Here is a 21,496-nt window from a genome sequence, read left to right on the forward strand (position 1 = left end):
GCCCCTGGAGCAGCGTAGCTTGTACTGGATTAGTCTGTAGTCTACATCCTGGACTAGTTGTAGAGCCTGCTTTTACTTGATCACTACTCAAAACTGGTTGCATTATGGGTTATACACTGAATTGGTCGGGGCAGCACATTCGAATGTGCCATATGTTACCTCCAAAATATAGAGACCCACCAAATGGTGAAAATTTTTCGTGGTTATAGTTGGTACAAGGTGCAGCAACTTGTTTTTCACATTGGAGGGAATATCCCAGTATGATCCAGAATATTGGACCCCTAGAAACCTTATCCACATGTCTGCCGCCTGGATTTCATGGCTTGTAACTTCTACCCTCTGAAGCATGTGTCTTATTCAGGCATCTAATGTCTATGCTACCTATTGTCCTTCAGATTCAAACATCATGATGTCCTCCATGCAGTGGACCAGCTCGATCTCTTGTGGGATCAAGGTCCCTGCAGACTAGATTATGACAAAAGACTTGACTTAGCCCGAAGACAAGATGGTAAAGGTGATTTCTTATAGTTCTTTCAAATTTTAAGTTGATATATAGAGAAAAGCATTTGTTAGATTAATAGCTGCCTGAATGTAGAGCCATCATTTAGAAGGTTGGACTTGGGCCTGGGAGATAATGGGAAAATAAGTGGAACAAAGTTCTTCACAATTAATAGAAAGAGGGACTATGTGGCATGTAATGTGGTGGCTGGGGGCAGGCATGGAAGAGACTTTTAAAAATATATCAAGATATGATTACTGGGTCTTAATTTAAAAAGCATAATAGTATATTACTTCGCGCCATTCTTTGCTCATTATAAAACACTGCCACATTTTTGAAGGATTATATAGAAGATATATGATTAATGGAAAACACTTAAACTCTATAAATGGTACAAGGTCATTGCTCTTTACTTTGGTCCTCATAATAGACTTGTAAAATAGTTGGGCTAAAGTTTATTCCCATTTTATAGATGAAGAAAGTGAGGCTTTCTGTATTTAGGTAAATTGTCTGGGCTCTCACAGCTGATCCATAATGGAGTTTCAAATCAAAACCAGCTATATTTATTGATATATTGATATTGGTGATATTGTTAGGATATGTGCATATGTTTGCATAATTGAGATATTAATTTATATGTTCTTATTTTTCTCTTTTCCTTTCCCCTTCCCCTGACCCTGTCTCAAGGAGGGTAGAAGCAGAGGGAAGGAGGGACTCTTTAGGAAAGAGTAGTGGTCTTCAGTTTGTTCTTTGTGTAGCAAAGACCCATGCCTTACTCCCTGGAAGCATCCTGGGGAAGAACCTGGTGGGGAATGACTATGTGGTGTATCTGGAGAGCCTGGACATTTGGCTCTGGGGCTTTAAGCGCTGGCAAAGAGTTCTGTGCCACATGCGGCAGGAATCCGCGGCGCTGGCTGAACTTAGGGGAGCGTGGCAGCCTGGACAACGAGCACACGGGTGGTGAGTGGTACGGACTGACGACAAGAGGGCTCAGTCCAAATGCTGTGACCTACGTAAGTTCCCAGGGGCTTTTGCACAACACTGGGGGAGGCCCAGTAAGACGAGGACTTATACTCAAATGTATTTTAATTTTGGAACAAAATGAAGTATTGTGACATTTCTCATAAACTCCTTTTTGTGGAGTAAAAGTCATACCTCCTACTTGTGTATTTGGTTTGGGGCATAGAAAGGAAAAACAGGGCAATAGTGATGGTGGGACAGTGATGCAGGGTATTAGAGAGCTTGACAATTTGCTTCCTATCACCAAGGGCTTAAAGTGAAAAGAATAGCCTTATATGAACCTTAACATCACTATCAACCCAACGTGTTTTCAGTTTATTGTTGGTATGTGCCAGCGGCTGATTCACTTAGCTGTTTGGAAGAGAGTGCTAATGAGGCCAAGGTCAGGATTCTCATTTCCCTACAGTCAGAGACACCTAGTGAGAGAGAATTTCAATTCCAGCCACCAGAGATTAAATCCCAAACCTGCACCAACTGCCTTACAACTATGTGCGCTGGGTCACGGGAGGCCAGGTGAGAGGGTGTGAGTGAGTCAGCACAAAGCCCACCATCCCCAAGCGGAAAAACTCAAAACAGAGGTCCTGTTGCTGTCCCTGTAATCCGTGTGAGTGCTTATGAAGGAGGGAGCACACTGCCACCATATGAACTAATTCACAAAAAAGAAATGTATCAAACCAAGTTCCTCTAATTCCCGAATACACAGAGTCTGATATGGCAAAATGTTCTATCTTCAGTTGGTTTAGTGTCATACCTTATCTGCACTAAGCATTTTGCCCGTAATATACACATGTTGTGGTGTAATTTACAAAAACAAGACAGATTTTAAGAAGCATGTTTAAAAATCTGCAAAATGAAGATGAGGGTTCCAAGATTACGTTTTAATAACAATTCTGAAAAGGAAATGATAATTAGAACGTATGGAGCATTTCTAAGAGTTTTTTCTTTTGTCGTGGTATAATTTACATACAATGCACTGGTCTTAAAGGTTCAGGTCAATGAATTTTGACAATTGTACACACACATGGAACCACGACTCAAAGCAAGACATAGAACGTTTCCATCACCACAGCGAGTTTCCTTCTGCTCTTGTCCAGTCAATTCCGCCTTCACCAGGCGACCACTGTTCCATCACTGTAGATTAGTTTGGTCTTTTTTGGACTTTATATAGATATAATTGATCAGTATGCACTTCCATGTCTGCCATTTTTCACTTAACATTTTTGAGATTCATGCATGTTGTTACATGGTATCAGAAGTTTATTCCTTTTTATTTTGGTCTGAAGATACTACAATTTATTCATCTATCATCCTGTTGATGGATATTTGGGTTGTTTCCTGTTTTCAACTCTTATGACTAAGGCTGCTATAAACATTTTCCAAAAATTATTAAAATTCATGTTTAAATTCTCATTTTTCATACTAAAGCTCCAAGAGCAGGAAACATTTTTTACAGTAATTCCTACAAACTGTTTCCTGTTTCCTCCATTTTGGTTTGATTTTCTTTAACCGGTGTCATGATTCAGGGGTCTAAAAAAGTTAAATTTTCCCAAGTGACTGATGAGTTATAAGTAGAGTGTTGAGAAGGGCAAAACAAAAAAGCAGGCTCCCTGCATCCAGCTATGCATCAACTTCAGCTTCCAGTTAAATCCAAATGTGTACGTTTTGCATCCTGCTTTCCAAAGCCTCTCCTGTTTGCCAATGTGAGTTCATTCAGTAATTCATTATTTGTTTGTTTACTCAACAAACATTCATCAGACTCCTAGTATAGGCTTGTGCTGGGCTCTGCGTACGTAATGGCAAGGGTTATGTTCAGATCAGAACCCAAACAATGCTTGCTGTGACAATGCCTAGCACCTAGAGGAAACTGAATGCCTATGTTTGAATGAGTGAAGGAACTCCCAGTTCAGGGTAGAGATGGACCTGAATAGAAATAAACTGGTATGGTAGAAGTATGGAGAGAGTAGTGTGGAAACATAATGACTATAAATATTTGCTCCTGTTTTTACCTAGAGCCCTCTTGATCATATTACTCTCATGACACTTTCTCTGTTGTACCATGATTTGTCTAATTATGGCTTTCTCCCCCATTTAAGGGCAGAACAGAAACTGTTTCCTTTTAGTCTTGGCATCTCTAGCAATCAGTCCATAGCCTGGCACTCAGAAGGGAGTGACAACTGTCTAGGTTTGCCAAAAACAAAATTTTGCAGAAAAAGGGACATCTGAGATGGGCCTGGGAGAGGAGATGTGGGTGCGGGGTGGGGGCGGGGGTGTGAGGGATGGTATTCCAAATAAGAAACCATTTGATCTTCGAGATCCTTTGGGTACTAATTGTTTTCTCTCTTGAAAAATGTCCTCATTTAATATTCCTGAATTACCATCATGATTTTGAATCCCTTTTAGCAATTCAGTTTTTAATTAACTTTCTAAAAGCCCTTACTTCATACACATCTACATAGCAAAATGGTCCTGAACCAAGATTTTTTTCTTACAAAAGATTATGTTCTTGTCATTTTTAAAAAACAATTATTCCATTGAATGCTTTAAATACAACAGAAGGATATGACAAAACCAAAATAGTTGCCTAACATTTCAACAAAGGTTTTTATCCTGAATAGAACAAATAAAGGGAATGGTTATTATTATGATTTTTAGCCATTCCAGGTAGAAGAATGATCTGCTTCTTGGATAGTTTAAAAAGTTAAATGATTTCTTCTTCATTATTGAGAATCAAATCCAGCTAATTTAACTTATGTTGAAGAATATACCTCCCATTGGTTTAAAGAGAATAGTATTAACAAAGAAATTAGAATCTCTTTATTTCACATTTATCACAGAAGCGGAAACTGCATAAGGATTCAGGAAGAGTACTTTAACACTACTTTTTTCCCTTTATGCTTATAGGCATTGAGTAAATTGCATAGGAAACTTCTCTGATTGAATGTTGGAGGTCATCTTTTCGTAAGCACGGCGCGCAGCGATTCTAGGCATTGTGAATTCTAAGATGTAAATTACAGGAGCTTTGAAGACAGGAATGATTCTCCTAGGCAATGCAGTGCACAAAGGAGCAGGGTGGAAATGTCATCATTTATGTTTTATTTTGGAGAAGATCATTTCCTCAATTCTTTCTTCCCTACTTTTCTTTAGCAGATTATGACATAAAAGAAATCCCATATTCTTTGTAGATATAATGTGGAGGTCTAATATTTCAAAATTCAGAATAAAACTTGCTTTCTATGTCTTTAATAAGATCTTAAAGCCTTTAAGAAGCATTAATTAAGCTTTACAAAGCAACTGTAAGATGATTTGATCAATTCCAAAACATAGTCGTAAAGTCTGTACTCAACTTTCAATTACTCTATGTCCCAGTGGAGAAGAAGCACAGATAATATAAACCACAGATGATACCCAAACCATTTCTACTCAATAAACAATGGCACAGATACTTTTAAAAATGCAGCTAATCCAAAATCATTTATATTTGATCTTAGAATGCATTATATGATTATTTTTTCATGAAACCATACAAAAATTTACTATCATAATTGAGATTTACTTAAATGGAAACTATAATGAATTCAATCTCCTTGCATATACGCTTATCACTGGAAGGAGGAAATATCTGTATGTCAGGCTGTGTGTCAGAAGTGGTCAAAGATATGTGTTTTTGCCTGTCTACAAGCTGCGAAAGTGAAATCACTTACATAAGCTTGCATTTCATGGAACTTTAGAGATGGGAGAGTCCTCCTCCTAGATACACTGCATCAGCGTGAGCCCAGCTCATTTGATAGATAACATTGAGGCCCACTGTAGTGACAAATGACTTCCTAGGGCTGGTTAATAACATTATTATTAACAGTGGGGTTGGGGAGGGTAGGGAGAAAGACAGAGAGATCAAGAGATAGACCTAAATTTTCCACAACTGAAGAATGTTTGAGTAAATTATGGCCTATCAACCTCACGCCATTCAACTACCATTAAAAAAAGTACAACTAGTTGGCAACAATCTCAACTGTGATACCCCTTCTTCTAGGCCAGGTCCTCCTTTATTTCCAATATCTGTGTTGGATGCCCCTCCAGGATTCTGCCGTTGAGACTGAATACACCCTACTGTATTTGTATACTTCAGTGTATTTTTTCTGAGAGATTCTGTGCTCTCTGAAGGCTGGTATTTTGGCAGTCTTGCTTATCATTTCATTTCCAGACCCCAGTCAAGTGCCTAGTCCATGGTTATCATTTCACTAAATATTCGTTTCAGTTGAATAGAATGTTATAAATACAAAAAGGGAAAATCAAGAAAAAAATATATTCACAGCTACAAACACTGTCACATTATCTCAGGCTCACTCCTCTTCCATACCCACCCCCTTCCATATTTTGTGCTGACTCTTTCCTAGATAGTTTTCCTGCATGTTGTCCAAGAACCAGAGTAGACGACTTAGAGTGGCAAGATGCTGGGCTGCCACAGAGAATGCACAAAGTATACATGGCACCTAGAAGTAGTAGTTCAGACAGAGAAGCGACTTTTTGATACAGTTTAAAAAACAAACCACTAAACTTTCAGCTTTTAAAAAAGAATCAATAATGTGTTCAACAGACACTTTCATCCCACAGTTGAGTTTCACTCCAAACCTAAGCAAATCCTCAGTGACCTTTAGAGACCGACACAGGAAACCAGATTAGTGGGTGAGCCAGGGCCCAGATCTTCTGACTCTTGGAGCAGTGCCTTCTGACTGCCCCGCTGTCTTAGTCAACAAAATGCCATAGATTAGGTAGCTTAAACAACAGATGTCTATTTCTCATAATTCTGGAGGCTGGAAGTCCAAGATCAAGGTGGTGGCAGATTCAGTGTCTGGTGAGGACTCTCTCCCTGGCTTGTGTCTCCACACGGTGTAGAGAGAGAACGCCAGCTCTGTTATCTTCTTAAAAGGGCACTAACCCCATCATGGGGCCTCTACCCTTATGTCCCCATCTAAACCTGATTAGCTCCCAAGGCCTTGTCTCCAAATACCAGCACAGTGGGGGTTAGGGCTTCAACACATAAATTCTGAATGGATACAAACATTCAATCCTTGACACCCATGGCATCTCAAAGCGAGAGCAGAAAGGAGGGACCCCCTGTGCTGCCTCAAGACTCTCCTCCTTTCCTTGGATAGTTCTGTTCCATTTCTGCAAATTTAGGATGAGTTTTACTTTAAAACTGTATCTTTGAAAAAGAATTAACACTTTCCCTTGTATTGGGGCCAGTTGCTAAGAGCCTAAGTGTCAGAATCTCATAACTGAATTCAGGTGACGTCACTGTGGTTCATGGCAGCTGAGGTGGGGTGTCACAACAATGGGGCCAGCGTTTGGGTGAGGGGACCACCATATATTCTATGAGGAGGTCTAGTTCTAGAGTAAGAACGCCTTGGAAATGGGAGGAATCCAGGAATGGAGTCACTGAGGGCGGGCAATATCTAGAAGTCAAGAAAGGCTGGCGGTTGGCACTAGGCTTCAGGGCTCTTAGAGCATTGGACTTTTGCCGGCCCAGCACTTACCACAGGTTGTAATTACATACCTGTTTGTGTGATTTTTGGTTCTGTCTCCCATTATACAAACACCATGCCTTTTTGCCTTATTTTGTTGTTGCTATGCTATCCTCTGGCTTAGCACAGTGTTTGGCACATAATAAGCATGAATATAAATTTCTTGATTGGATTAATGGTGGGGTAAATGAATTAATTTGAGTTCATTGCACGCATTCCCAGAGGGACTGAGTTAGCAGGTAGAGAAGTCAGACAGAGCTTCATTGATGGAAAAGAAGGCAAAAGTATGGTTATCAAATGCAGAAGGGTTGGGGTCAGAGAAGTAAGCCATAGATGCTGAGACTCAGAATCCAGGGCCAAAGGTACTTGTCTCTGTTGCCTAAGGTAGTATTGGTTCCTGGGGCTTCAGATTAGGACTGAGTGTAGGTGTCCTCTCAACAGTGTGAGAGTTCTTGGGACTATGTTATCTGGAAGCAACGCAGGGCTGGCACAATGAGTTTTGAACACATTTGGTTCAATTCTGAGCCCTATAAGCTCAGAAGCCCATTATATAGATCTCTTTCAGAGTTAAGAGTGTACACAACTTTTGGTGACTGTGAAGCTGGGGAGATCCCGGCTGGGCCGAGGACGTCGGATCTCATTGTCCTCACAGCTTTTTGACGCTCCCTCGAAGCCCCTCGATAAAATGGCTTGATCAAATAAAATAAAATAAAAAGGAGTGTATGCAAGATTCTTTTTCTTCTCTTCCTAAATTCTTTGGTCCAGCATGGATTATGATTTTTGAAGTCAAGGAAACATCAGCAATCATCTGAAAACACATACCACCATTCTCGTGCCTACTTTTCCAAACTACTTTAGAGTTCTTCTGGCCTCCTATACACACACACACACACACACACACACACACACTCCCTGGGTGGAAGCTCATAGGTTTGTGCATAGACCTGGAAGCATGTTGGGAAAGTAAATTCAGGGCCCTTCCCCTTCCTTGGGTAGGCCTTCATAAAAGAGTGGCTACTGTTCCCACTGTAGAGAGTTGTGGAGGGAGGCCTGATAGAAATCTTCTGAAACTCCCCCTGTATCGGGGTGAATCACATACATTAGTCATATCAGCCCTTAGATTCAGTGACGGAGGGATCTCACACTGTCCTCTGTACCTTTCCCCACAGCTGATGCTCAGCTATTGTGCTCACTCTCTCTCATTCATAGGAAGGCCCGTCCTGTCTTCCAATCAAGTTCTCTCTCCAATAAACCACACTGCTCAGGGCTCACCCTTGTGTGATAAAACTGTGGTAGGGCTAATAATAGAAACCACAAATCCTGCCTGCCAACCCTGCATTCTAACCTCTAATCCAGTTGTAGCAAGGACAAATGTTTTCAGGAAAATAAAACGACACTGCATAGAGCACAGTGACACAACTGCTCCTACTGTCAGATTTTCCAATTGAAAGCCTCAAAATAAGAGTCTGGATTCCACCTTCCACACCTTGGTCACCATATACTTAGAGTCAACCTTCCTCTAATTTCTAACACAACTTGAGTTATGAAAGCGATGAAAAAAATGAAAAGAGAACACAGGCAGGAGGGGGGAAGAGATGTAAATTTCATCATGGCTACAACTTACTTAATGACCAGAATTTGTCTTTTGTGTTTCAGTACAACAACAAAGAGCCTAATGGAACTTCAATATTAGATTAATAGGATTCACGTTTGTCAAATGGAAAGCTGGCTAAGTGGGCGAATTCTTTAATCGAGTGATCAGATTTGAGGACCAGAGGCAGCCTGCTCAGTGCAAAGTACCCTCCGAAAACCTAAGTGTGAGCCCCAGCTCGCCCCCCGTATCTGGTTCAAAGGGACAAACTATTTCATCTCCCGAGCTTTCGAGAACTTCTCTCTAAAACAGCACTTTGAGTAGCAGCCCTGTTTGCTGCACAGAGCTGTTTTGAGGCTCAGTGAGAGAGACTATAGGAAATGTTCTATCAACTGTAAATCTACCCATAACCATGAGGAATTATCATCACTGGACACAAACCCATTTTGTTCCTGATTGGCTATGCACATAATTCAAATTCTCCGAAAATAGCTCAGCCTTCATTTCCAGCTGTGAGGTATGCAGCTTCTAAACATGTCTGCTGAAACTTTGCCTCCCAACCTTTCGTCTTGAGGGTCTTCCCAGAGCTCCGGCACTCAGTTAACTCTTACATTCCCAGCCAGCTGGGGGCCAGGCATCCCTGATTGGATTTGGTTTAACAGGCTCAGCCATTCTGCGTCTTGGTCACTAAAGTGCTTTCACAAAGACACACACCAGAGTGGAGTCAAACGCAAACTTCGGTGAGAGATGAGCTCTGGGAGGGATCTGATTGAACAAATGAGATATGTAAACAGGACTCAGGAAGCTGCGGCTACAGACTTCTCTTCTGAGGCTTCAACTTTCTCCGTTTTGAAACGCCATGTTTGCTTTGCTGTGTGGTGAACGTCAGTGAATTAACAAAGTACATTGAGATTTCTCAGCTGGTAATGTGATAAAATTTAAAATAGCATTCATGTTTGGTATCATTTTGGAATTTTCATGGCACTGTTGAAACTAATGAGAACCTCAGGCTGTTGGGGAGGGTGAGTGAGTGTATTTTCAGACTAAATTTTGGGGCGGTTCAGTCTTCTCTAATTAAATGCATGACAGCAGATTTATTATTGAAGAAATAAAGAAAAAGGTCAGGCAAAATCAGCAATTGATCATTGGAGGACAGTCACTCACTCCAGTTTGTTTTATAGGAAACCAATTTATTAGTTTTTTTGTGTATCTTTTGAAGATTTTTATACAAATACAAGCCAATACAAATAAATATTCATATTTTTCCCCTTTCCTCCACAAAAGGTAAATCATCCACTCTTCTATGTCAGAAATCTTATAACCATGTTAAAATAATAATAATAAAACATAGCTATCAGACGGTAGATGTTTTAGGCCTAGGCTTTTGCTCGTTAGTAACACTAACTGTGAGAGTCCCAGGTTACAGATACTAGTGAGATGCCTCACTGTGGTAGTTGCTAGTCAGATTGTCCTTGGTTCCCATGGGCTACCAAATAATACATATTTGCCTTCACTCTGGTCTGCAGTGAAAATAAAATCAGAAGAGAAAGAAGATATGAAGTGGAACAATGTGGTTGGGAAATCCCCACGCCTTTACCCTTTAAAAAAAAGAAAGAAAGAAAAGAAAAAGAAACTGTCTTGTAAGTAAGGCCAAAGAGAATATTAAATGCATACGCTATGAGTCAAAGAAAATAGCATTAACATTTCTTCATCAAAGTTGATCACTGGTCTTGGCTGCATATGTGAAATGTAAGGGTGGCAGCCTGTGTTCTGTCAGTGTGTTTGTATCAAACCACAAGTGTCTGAGTTCTTATTGCTTAAGTGCCTGATTTCTAGGGGGTTTTGTTTCTGTTTTTTTTTTTCCTTTTGTTTTTGGTTCTTGAGTATCCAAAGAATGAATTTGTTACCAAAAATGAAGACTAGCCAATAGGTGGAGAAAAATAAGTAAACTCTTCCATGATTTAAGACGTTTTAAATATTTTCTTAAATCTTCTATTTTTCCAAGCAGATTTCATTTAGAAGTATGAACCAAGAAAAGTTACAACATCATGCTCTGGCAAGCCTGCCTCAGATAATGGCTTGTGTGACCAATGGAAGTCATGGGGGAAGGGAAATTCAGAGAGTAACGAGGAACTTCTCTGTCATCTCAGGGTTTCACAATACACACAGGAAGCATTTGCAGCTGGCCCTCTGTTAGCCCGAAAGATTAGCTAATCCCTTGTTTCACCATAAAATGCATTTTCAGCACTGAACTGCAAGCAAAGTCTCAGTGTGGCAGGCTCCCAGTCCTCCTGGATTACGGTTGAAAGACGCTTTACATTGCTTATGTCGACTTGGGCAATCAGGAAATGGATGGTACCTGGGGATGTGCTGGGTTGACATGAGCATCTCACAGCCCACCAATGGAGCAAGCTGATCCCCATGTCCAGCATGCCCTGTGAATTCCACAACAGCGCTCTTAGAGTAGTATCAGATTCCTGAAGCCAAGAGATGGATTAACTGTCCAGGTGCCCTAGCCAAATTCCAACTCAAATTAATACATCCTGTCTATACAACCTTTCACCCCTATATAGTGGAACCATGACCTCCTGTTGTTCACAGAGAAAAGATAAGTGGCTACATGTTATCGTGGTGGTTTCTGAATACCTTTGCTACTAGGCTGCTCACCTTTTGTGGATTGCCCTCTAGCTCTTTTTCTCTAGACATAGTCATTTATTTTTTAAATGCCTGGGGGAATTTTGGTAATTATAATTATTTTAATTTGTAGGAAGAATTCATCACAGATTTATTTTGCTAGAAGAGGCTTTAGAGATTATCTAGTCCAATGATCCAATGCCTTTTATTTTATTTTATTTTTATTTGTCTTTTTTTTTGAGGAAGATTAGCCCCGAGCTAACATCTGCTGCCAATCCTCTTCTTTTTGCTCAGGAAGACTGGCCGTCAGCTAACATCTGTGCTCGTCTTCCTCTACTTTTATATGTGGGAGACCTACCACAGCATGGCTTGCCCAGCAGTGCCATGTCCACACCTGGGATCTGAACCGGCGAACCCTGGGCTGCTGAAGCGGAACATGCGAACTTAACCACTGCGCCACCGGGCTAGCCCTACAATGCCTTTTATTTTACAGAGCAAGACATGAGACGCCCAGAGAGGTTAAGTCCCTTGCTCAAGGTCATGCAGCTAGTTAGATTTGCAGTGTGAGCACATGGTTAATTCCTAAACTATCCCCATAGGTCCCATGTTTTCACAACTCCTCATTAAGCAAAGGCCCTAAGACAGCAGTTTTGTCACACATTCTACACCCAACACTTTTCACCTCTAAGACTTTATGTCACCAAGAATGCCATCAGCCTGAGATCAGCTTGGAGGGTCAGCTGCTCGCAGGGTTTCCTGTGCACTGAGGCAGTGTGACAGCTGGGGAGTATCTCTCACATTTGTCCTTCTGAAAAACCCCCCATAACTAAGCTGGAATTTAGTATAGATTCCAAGTCACAAATATGACCAAATTCGTGTGCTTTACCCATCTGATACCACAAGTTTCTCTCTCTCTCTCAAACATAAAAATATACAATAAACTATAGGAACAATTAGGATGAAGGGAAAATTGTTTTGTTTTTGATAGAAAAATAATGAAGATAAGTAAAACTTAAGCTCCTGTTTGGTGCCTAGAGAAGGGTCTCCAGCTTTGGCTCTGAGTTTCTTAGCGGCCTCAGCAAAGTGAGATAGATGATCTATGATAAGATTTCAAACAGTCGTAAGATCAAAAAAACTCAGTTCAAGAGAAGCATAGCTTTTACTCATACTAAGACCAGAGAGAAATTTCATCCCTTAATAACATCCTCTTAGTAGATAGAATAGTGAATTTCATACAGCTATTTCTCATTGTGTTCCTCACTGCCAACCAAAGGCACAACAACTCACGCAAATCAGAAGACGTGTTTCCAGGATATTGACTGTGGGAGCAACACAATGGATCTAAGTACCCACTGCCATGTTTAGAAATCCATGGATTCTATGTCCTTCAGGAAATCTTCAGTAGCTGCTATTCCTTAAAACTGTCTTTTAAAATAATTGTTGGGCAGCAGAGAGAGAGGGAATTAAATAGTGAGTCAGTGAGTCCAGTGAAGATGTTGGTTCCTGAGGCAAAGGCTACTAATGCTCCCCAATGTCCATGTTCTCTGCTTCTTCTCGGGCCACAGCTAAATGACGTTTCTCCCTCACCTTTGCAGTTAGGTGTGACCATGTGACTGAACTTGGGCCAATGAAATATGAAGACGTGTGGCCCATCCTCCCACCATTCTCACTCTCTTTTCCCATGTACTCTTTGAACTCAGAGGACTCCAAGGGTCTAGGGGAGGCCAGAGCTACAAGATGGAAAGAGCCTGGGTCCCTGAATGACTGTGAAAAGCAGAATCTACCGCTGATCTACAATGGACTCCGACATGAGCAAGAAGTAAATTTTTATTGTATTTATTGAGATTTGGAGTTTCCTTTGTTTCAGCAGCTAGCATTATATTAAATAATATAATCTTCAAACTTTTCAAACTGTAAGTCACATTGATGAGGCAGATGTCTTCAATAGCTACATAAGCCAATCACTCCTCTTTACATTGAAAAACAACCCCCTGAATTAGTAATTTTTCAAGGCCACGTCATTTGACATCCATTTGTCTCCAGGAAACTGATTAGTGTAGGGATTAGACTGCCTGGGCTTGAACCTTAACTTTGCCATCCCAGTGCCCTGAGCAAGTTACGTCACCTCTCTAAGCCTCAGATCCTCCATCTATAACATGGGGAAAATAATAGGACCTGTTGAAGCATTGTTGGAGGGCGGAAGCACTCAGCCTGCGTGTTGGCATGTGGCAAGCACATGATTAACGTTAGCTAGCAATGTTGCCATTCTTCAGAAATGTACACTCATACGTTTGGCATGGAGAAGGCCCAAGGCAGGACAAGCTGAGTCTGTGCAGAGCTGGCTGAGTTTCTAGCAGTAAAGCAATTCAGACGAACCTCCTGTTTCCCACCCCACCCTCCCTTTCCCCTCCTTTGTCAATTCAAGCAAGAGCCCATTCAACCTGCAGACGTTGAACCAGGCTGCCACACCTTAGACCTGCTCAATCCACCTGAAATTTCTGAATGACTTTCATATGCTCCTTCTGGAAAAAGAAGCTGGAATAACAGCAAGAATAATTCCTGATAATGAGTACAGGCTTTTGAGCGTATGAAGTTGTTTTTTTCTTTTCACTCAAAAAGCCTGTGATGATTCTACCAGAGCATTTTTTGATGTTGGAAAGTCTTATAATATTCTTTGATAAGGCCTGCTTCTAGAAAGATCATTTCACAAAAATAGACATTTTTGTATTAAAACAGGAAATATCTCAATTTTTGAGGGAAAGACTACGCACTAGGTAAATCTTTCTTGAGGAATTTAGCATCTTTCTTCCTCGCCTCTGACTCGAAATATAAGCATAGCTAGAGACTTGGCTAATAATAACATCGCGATGTGAAGAGCTCTGGCCTTCCTCAACAGCTGGCCGAGTTATTCGTGTCAGAAAGAATTTTATCACAAGTACATATCTTCCCTCACTATCACATGATACGTCACTGAATTTCCCATCACACAAACTTTCTAACCTCATTTACAGTCACAGAGGTTGGAAATAGATAATTAATCAACATTTAAGTACCTTACCACCTGTAATGTAAACCAGATATGGCGAGACTGGGAGCAATGTGGAGATTTGCTGGGGCGCTGGAGTGGGAGACCCCACTTCTAGTCAGCTATTAATAAATCCTGTGACTTCCCATGGCTCCCTGATTTCTCTGTGACCCAGTTTCCATATGTGCAAACAGAGTTTGTTTCTCTCAGTATTTCTCCAATCCTCACACAGTAGAATGAGCATCATAGTTCTAAGTACTTCTGCTTAATTTACAATATTGTTTTCACTCATGATTCAAGACAGACCAAGATTGATATGGGATTGCTCTGACTTTTTCTGAACCTAGGAAATATGTACTGGGAGACCTGCCAGTTTCCTTGTTCTTAATCCTCTTCGACTCTACCAAATGCTCCCAGAGCGAGAAGTTATATAGGAGTTGCCCTGGACTGATTCCTCCCATTCCATTCCATTCCATTCCAATTTATTCATTCATTCATCCATTCATTTTTACATTTAATTCCCATAGCACTACAGGAAACTTCTCTGAGAATATCTATTAAGCAAGGAGCGAACTGACAAAGAGACTAAACATAGCTTGAAGACCTGACTTTGCTTGACCTTCTTACCAGTTCCTTAAATTTATTTAGGATTTAGCCATTTAGTTCAACAATTGACTCATTAATAGTTATCCTTTGTCATAAGATTCCCCTTCATTCATCGAGCGTTCTGTGAGTGTAACTGGAAGTAAAGGGGCACTTGAGAAAGGATTTAGAGAACAGTAGCTACCTTTAAATTTGCAATATGCTGACAAACAGAAGAATGCAAATTGAAAAAGAATGACGGTGATTTAGAAAGGTAGATTTCTTTGACTCAAAGAAGATGAGGCTTTACCAAGAAAGTAGAAAGGCAGAGTTGTGTTTCCTGTTCAAGAACTGGCTGGAGTGTAGCCCGGGCCATCTGAGAGAAGGTTTCATAACAGGAGGACTGCAATGCATGCAAGACCCAACCTGACCGTACAGGACATGAGACCCAGCCTTGAATCCAGGTGTCTCCAAACCTCGGTTGTAACTTTGGCTCCCAGCCAGTTTGATTCCCGAAATATATTCCTCAGGGTGATGTGCCATTTGCTAATTTTATTATTTTTGGAGAATAGGAAATGGACTGACAGCCAAATGCTAAATAAAGCCACACTCGCCCCCTTCAGTTGGGTATGTAATGGGAAGTGCTTGGTGTGCTGAGGAAGCAACAACACAGCAGGGGTTTGACACTCAAATGTTCTTGTACTCGAGGTTGTGGTGCTGTCGGTGGTATTGTCTTTATTTCTGTTTTGCTATCAGTGGTGGCGGTGGTTATTGGATAGGCCTTGGCTAGCACTCGAGGCTGCTGCTTTGCCCAGTGACTGTATCTTTCCTGTTAGCATGCTGATCATACTTGGAAATTATGAGTCAGTGAAACGTAGCCGCAAGCAGTGGGGTGGGTAGAGTACGAGGGAAAGTGCAGCCAAGACTTCCTGTACCAACTCAGGGTCATTATCTTTGGGGGAAGATAAGGACTCACTATGGTGATAGGAACGCTCATACTCACCTGGCATTTGCTGTGTACAAAATGGATTTAGGGAGAGTATAGGGGCACAAATCATAAAGGAAACAGAATTCAACCTTCTTTTGCAGACATCAGGGCGGAACTTTGAGAGCCGTGTTACAATATCACTGCTATTGACACCTTCAAGTTGCTATTAGTTGGTGAGACTCATTAACTATTCACATTTGTCTGCCCTCATTCAACTCCCAGCAACGTCAGTTACGGTCATATTTAAAAGAATAGAGGGAGATTGGTAACATTACCGATTTAATAGGAAATTAGAAGGCTTACATTCACAGAGCTTAGGTAATTGACACCAACAGCACTTTTCTTGTAATTTATGCGCTATGATTGATTTCATTCCCCAGCTAGTCCTAAAGGAATCTCTGAAGCATATTCAGCCATCAGATTACTGTGCAAAGGAATTAAATGAGTATTACCGTGCTTGCTCTCTATTCCAGAGCTGGCAGAAAGTTTCTAAGTGGAGTTCAAGAGTCAGTCTAAAATGATCATGCTAATATAAAAGAGTTCAGCCTCAGAGCATTTCTTTGTAAGTGACAACTGTGAATTTATATGCAGAAACCTTCTTACTGATAACAAGGACAAGATTACAAATGAGTCGTTTATTCATGCTTTTAAGAGTATTTTTTATAAACTATATGTAGATACGTATTTCCTAAATACCCTAAAAAAATTCACTTACCTAAAACTGTGCTGTTATAAATGACCCATTTCCTGATCTTCATTCAATGTGGTATTTGTATTATAATATACGACCATGATTCATGCTCCTCCAAACGCCCTCCCCAATGTAATAAACAATGCTGAGCACAGGACCTTTGATAAATGAGGAAGAAACACTAAATCCATGTGTTCTACCCAAGAAATCTCATGAAATAATGGCAAAGAAGAGGCAGGAAACCTACAGTGTTCTAGTAAATCATGATTATTATTTTTTGGCTATTTATTTAGCAGAGTACGAACAGCCTGGGATCTATCTGCCTGTTTCTCTAGCTTCCTCTACTACCATGTTCCCTCACACAACTTTTATTCAACTGTGAGGAACAGTCTAGAGCCCCTCTTGCTCATCACTCTGTTTCACACACCTGGGTTGCTGTGCTGGCTCTTTCTTCTCCCTGGGATGTCCTTCTTCTGCTTCTTCACGGTGTAAGGACTGCTTGTCCTTCAAAACTCAGTTCAAGGGTCACCGCCTCCAAAATCTCTCCATGATTCCACAGTTTCATTCAAGTCCTCCTTCTCCATGTTCCTTTAGGGGTCTGGGGCTGCGCCCATTCTAACATTTGTCACACAATATTATTTGTATGATTTACTCATTTATCAGTCCATCAGACTGTAAGTTCCTGGAGGGCAGAGATCAGGAATTAATTGACTGTGAATTTCAGCATCTATAACAATGCTTGACACAGAACGGTGGCTGATAAATGTTTCCCAAATGATCTGTGAATGTAGAATGCAAGCCTTTGTAAGGCCAAATTTATGTGATGCCACCATTTTGAAGTTAAACCTAAAATTCAGTCCTAAACATTTTTACCACACACACGTACACACACACGCACATACACACGAATGATTACAGCTGAGCATGCAGTTTTCTTAGTGACCATATCTATACTGTCAAAGTGGTTAAAATTCTCTGAGAAATTTTTCATTCATGTGCTTGGTGCATCCCCAGTAAGAGTAGAGTCATCCTCAGAGTTCTTGCATGCCCAGAAGTGCAGGGACCCCAGGAATCCCCGGACTGAAGATTTCTCATGTAAAGACCAGGGAACAAGGTGACCTTGAGGTCTAGGCATGTCGGAAGTATGGAACGGGCACCCTCAACCTCACAGAAGGATTGGCTTTCTTAATACCATTCCTCTTTTCTCATTCTAAAACTCTCCCTGCTTGCTGGGGGTAGAAAGCTAAAAACTCCACTTCTTGGAGTCCCTTGCAGCTAGGATTCGAAGAATCAGATAAACTCTTGAGAGACTTTAATTTGAAGTGAGAGCTTCCGGTTTGTGATGAAGGTGGCCTGGTTCTGGAGCCAGCAGCTGAGCTGGGGCTTCCTGGTCCAGCAGGAGACCTCCTGATTCAGCAGCTTTGGAACCAATGGAAACAGACTTCCCTCCATGGGCCAGAGGCAGTCGGTTCCAGGCTCTGGGAGTTGTGGCTGGGAGATCAACATCTAGAGCAATGTTTTTGCTCTAGACAATGAAATCTAGTGCATTGGCATAAGTGATAAAAAAGAAAAGAAAGAAAGAAAGACATAGAATAGAATAAAGTGGAATAGAAAAAATATCTGAGTACATTTCCCCTAGTAAAGGTTAATTTGTTTTCTAAAACTTGTAATTCAATTTTATGGGTGTCTACATACATTTATGTATGTGTATTCTGAGTCATGATGTAAAATGTATTTCTAGCTATGAATTTCAGTCACAAAAGTTCAAGGACATCTGGCCTAGAGCCTTACCTCCAGCATTTTCAATAATCTTCTTAATCCTTTCCTGTTTAAACTATTCAGAGGGGTCTTTTTTTATCTGCAAAACATCTGTTCTGCTGCCCATCAGGCAGCATACAGGCATATAGATTTTCTTTTTTAAGTTGTGCGTGTGTTACAGAGAGAGGTACACAGCATTTTATTTCAGCTGACAGCTTCCTCCTATGGTTTTCTCAGGCTCTCCCCAATAGCTTCTTTAATAAAGACAAGACAAAAGTGTGATATGTAAGTGTATGTTTGGGGGTTCCTCACTTTTTCTGATTCCACAGCATGTTCTGAAGACCACAAGGAGAAATTTGTGCTTGAACCTTCCTAACAAACTCTTTGAGAATGCCTCTGTACTCTCCTGGCCCTCCTCAGTGAGAGGGGGCTGGGGCTCAGCCTGAGGAGACCAGTCCACCCCATGTGCTTCCCAGGACTCTGGGGCTCCTGGCACACTGCTCAGAAGGGGATATGCCCAGAAATGGCTGGCTCCAGGTGTCCTAGGAGAGACTGACCCAAGGTGACCATAGAGGTAGAGATAGGTATTGGGGGAAGTGGTCCTGCAAAATATTTTTAATATTATAAAGAGGCAGAATAAAGATATGGCAGCCATCTGTGGGAAAGTGAAATCCTGCAAAGATCTAGACAGGAACAGATTTGAACACTCTTAATTGTTGCTGGACAAAAAGTCAGCTGACAGCCCACGATCAAAAATTAGGTACCCCACCAATTCTTCTGATTCTTCTTCATTAACTTACTGCTTCCTTTATACCAGTCTTCTGCTCAGAGGCCTTCCTGACTGGGAAGTCTTGGTTGTCTCACGGAGGGGAATAAGATAGCTGGTGGACAGATGTAGAGGAGAGATTTTTCTCTAGGTCCTTCCACACCGTATGGATTTTATACCATAGACAAGTGTTGCCTATTCAAAATCAAATTCATTAACCCCAACATTTACTCCTCAATTTATATTCTCACCTGATAGCCTTGTCTTTTACTTCAGTGAGAAAACTGAACAACCAAAAGACTTTCCTCAGATTCCCTCAGTCAGCCAATGCCTAAAACAGTGCCTGAAACACAGTAGTCACCTCCCTAAATGTGTGCTGAATGACGGATAGGCTTTCTGCACCCTCCCAGGGGTCCATCCTGGGCCTACCTTGTAAGTCCTCTGGTCCAGTCTCCACATCCCATCCTGATGACACGTTGTCCATTTCTATGGCTGCCCTGAGACATCCTCCCCCTACTCTAGCCATCTCACCCCAACCATTCTTCAAGACAACTCCTTTCTCACCTCTCTGTTAAGACTCTTCTATCCTTTCCAACTCCTCAGTCATTTTTTCCCCTCTTAACACCTAGATATTATTTAGGACCTGCAGCGACCTCAATAAAATGAGTGAGAGTTGGAACTTGGTTTCACACCACTTTACAGCTCCCTCAGCACTTACTCAGTGCCCTACATGTAGCAGATGCTCAACAAATACCTTTTGACTGGCTGAGGACATCTTCATAAACTCATGTAAAATTCACCAACTGGGAATACGGTGGGAGAAGGTTCCCCTCCCCCCAGCCACCCTCATGAAATCTGAATTTCTTAAATGAAATTTACAGGAGCCCCAGGCTCACTCTCCTCATTTCTGCCAAGTGTTAATTATGTGTGGAATCTAAGGGGACTTCCACGTATGGGTTACAAGGCAGATTATGAGGGGACATGAAGAAAGACAGCGGTATAGCAGGAAGATATTCTTTTCTAAACTTTCAAAGACCTATAGGTCTCTAATTTGCTTTGGTGGGAGAGATTTTCTCTCATACATTTCACTGGTGCTCCTTGAAAAAGGAGAGAATATTTCCAAGAAAAATGCTTTGTCTGATTAGCTCTTTGCATTACTAAGATTCAAAAAAGTAATGGAAAATTCTCAGTCATTTTCTCTGAACTGTAACTGCTAAGATACTACAGCTCCTGACGTTGTTGTTTAGATCGTCTGGCTGAAACTAACCAGTGAACGTCTAAGAGCATCTCATTCCTAAATGAGATATTCCTAAAAATACTATTTTTTAAAACAACCTTAATGTTGGAGCGGCCATGAAGTGAGAGGATAAAGCAGATAGATTATTGTCTGTCCTGTGTAGTTACTCGCAAGGCCCCTTTCTCCAACTTATACATTTATCCCAACTGTGCTGTTACTGCTCAAAATGAGCCTGGGTTGCCTTCGAAGCCACTTTTCCACAGCTATAGCAAGAAAATCCCTCATTCTTTTATAGTCACATGTCATTTATTTACTCCTCATCTAAACCGTAGTAGCTTGATCAGGTACTTCATTCACAGATTTGGCACCAGATGATTTTGGGCTGTTTCCCAAAAATCAAATCAAGCAATGAAGATTTGCTAACATTAAAAGTACTTCGGAAAAGCAAGTGATACAGGCCCTGAAGGCCATTTCAAAAGAGGAGCCACAGGAGAGCTTTGAGTAATGGCATGAGTGTGTTGGTGCCTGGGGTAGCTTTTTTATTAGAGACAACACTCATTCCAATGTGGGAGAGTTCATATATTTCTTTACTATCAGTGTCCTCACCTTATAGCCACATCTGATATCTGAAAACTCACTTTGAACAGAGGAAATGGTCTTCGTGGTTGAAGACTCTGGGTCATTTCTTAAAATTTTGGGGAGAAATTACATCCTGCCAAATGGAAAGTAGATGAGCAGCAGGGAAAACATCATTAAGATTGCCAGATGGCAGGAAGTACTAGAAACATAGACTATATTCAAAGCCCTGCCTTACCAGTACTTGTTGGTGACTTTGGGTGTGTTACATAACCTTTCTAAGGTTTGGCTTCCTTGTCCATACATTGCTGATGGGTTAGATAATCACTTGTATAAATCCTTTAGTACAGAGTCTGGCAAATATTAGGCTCTCAAAAAATGTTATTTTCCTTGGAGAACAAAACATAATTTAGTAGAAAGAGAACTCTCTAGGACGTAAGAGTCCCAGGTTCTAGTCCCAGTTCATCAGCTAGGTGACCCTAACTAAGTCATTCAAAGTTTCTGGGACCAGTTTTCAAATGACGTGTGTAAAATGATGATATTATCTACTGTGATGGTTAATTTTATGCGTCAGTTTGACTGGGCCATGGTGCCCAGATATTTGGTC

The sequence above is a fragment of the Equus przewalskii genome, chromosome 18 (assembly GCF_037783145.1).
Source record: "Equus przewalskii isolate Varuska chromosome 18, EquPr2, whole genome shotgun sequence".
In the NCBI taxonomy this organism is placed as follows: domain Eukaryota; kingdom Metazoa; phylum Chordata; class Mammalia; order Perissodactyla; family Equidae; genus Equus; species Equus przewalskii.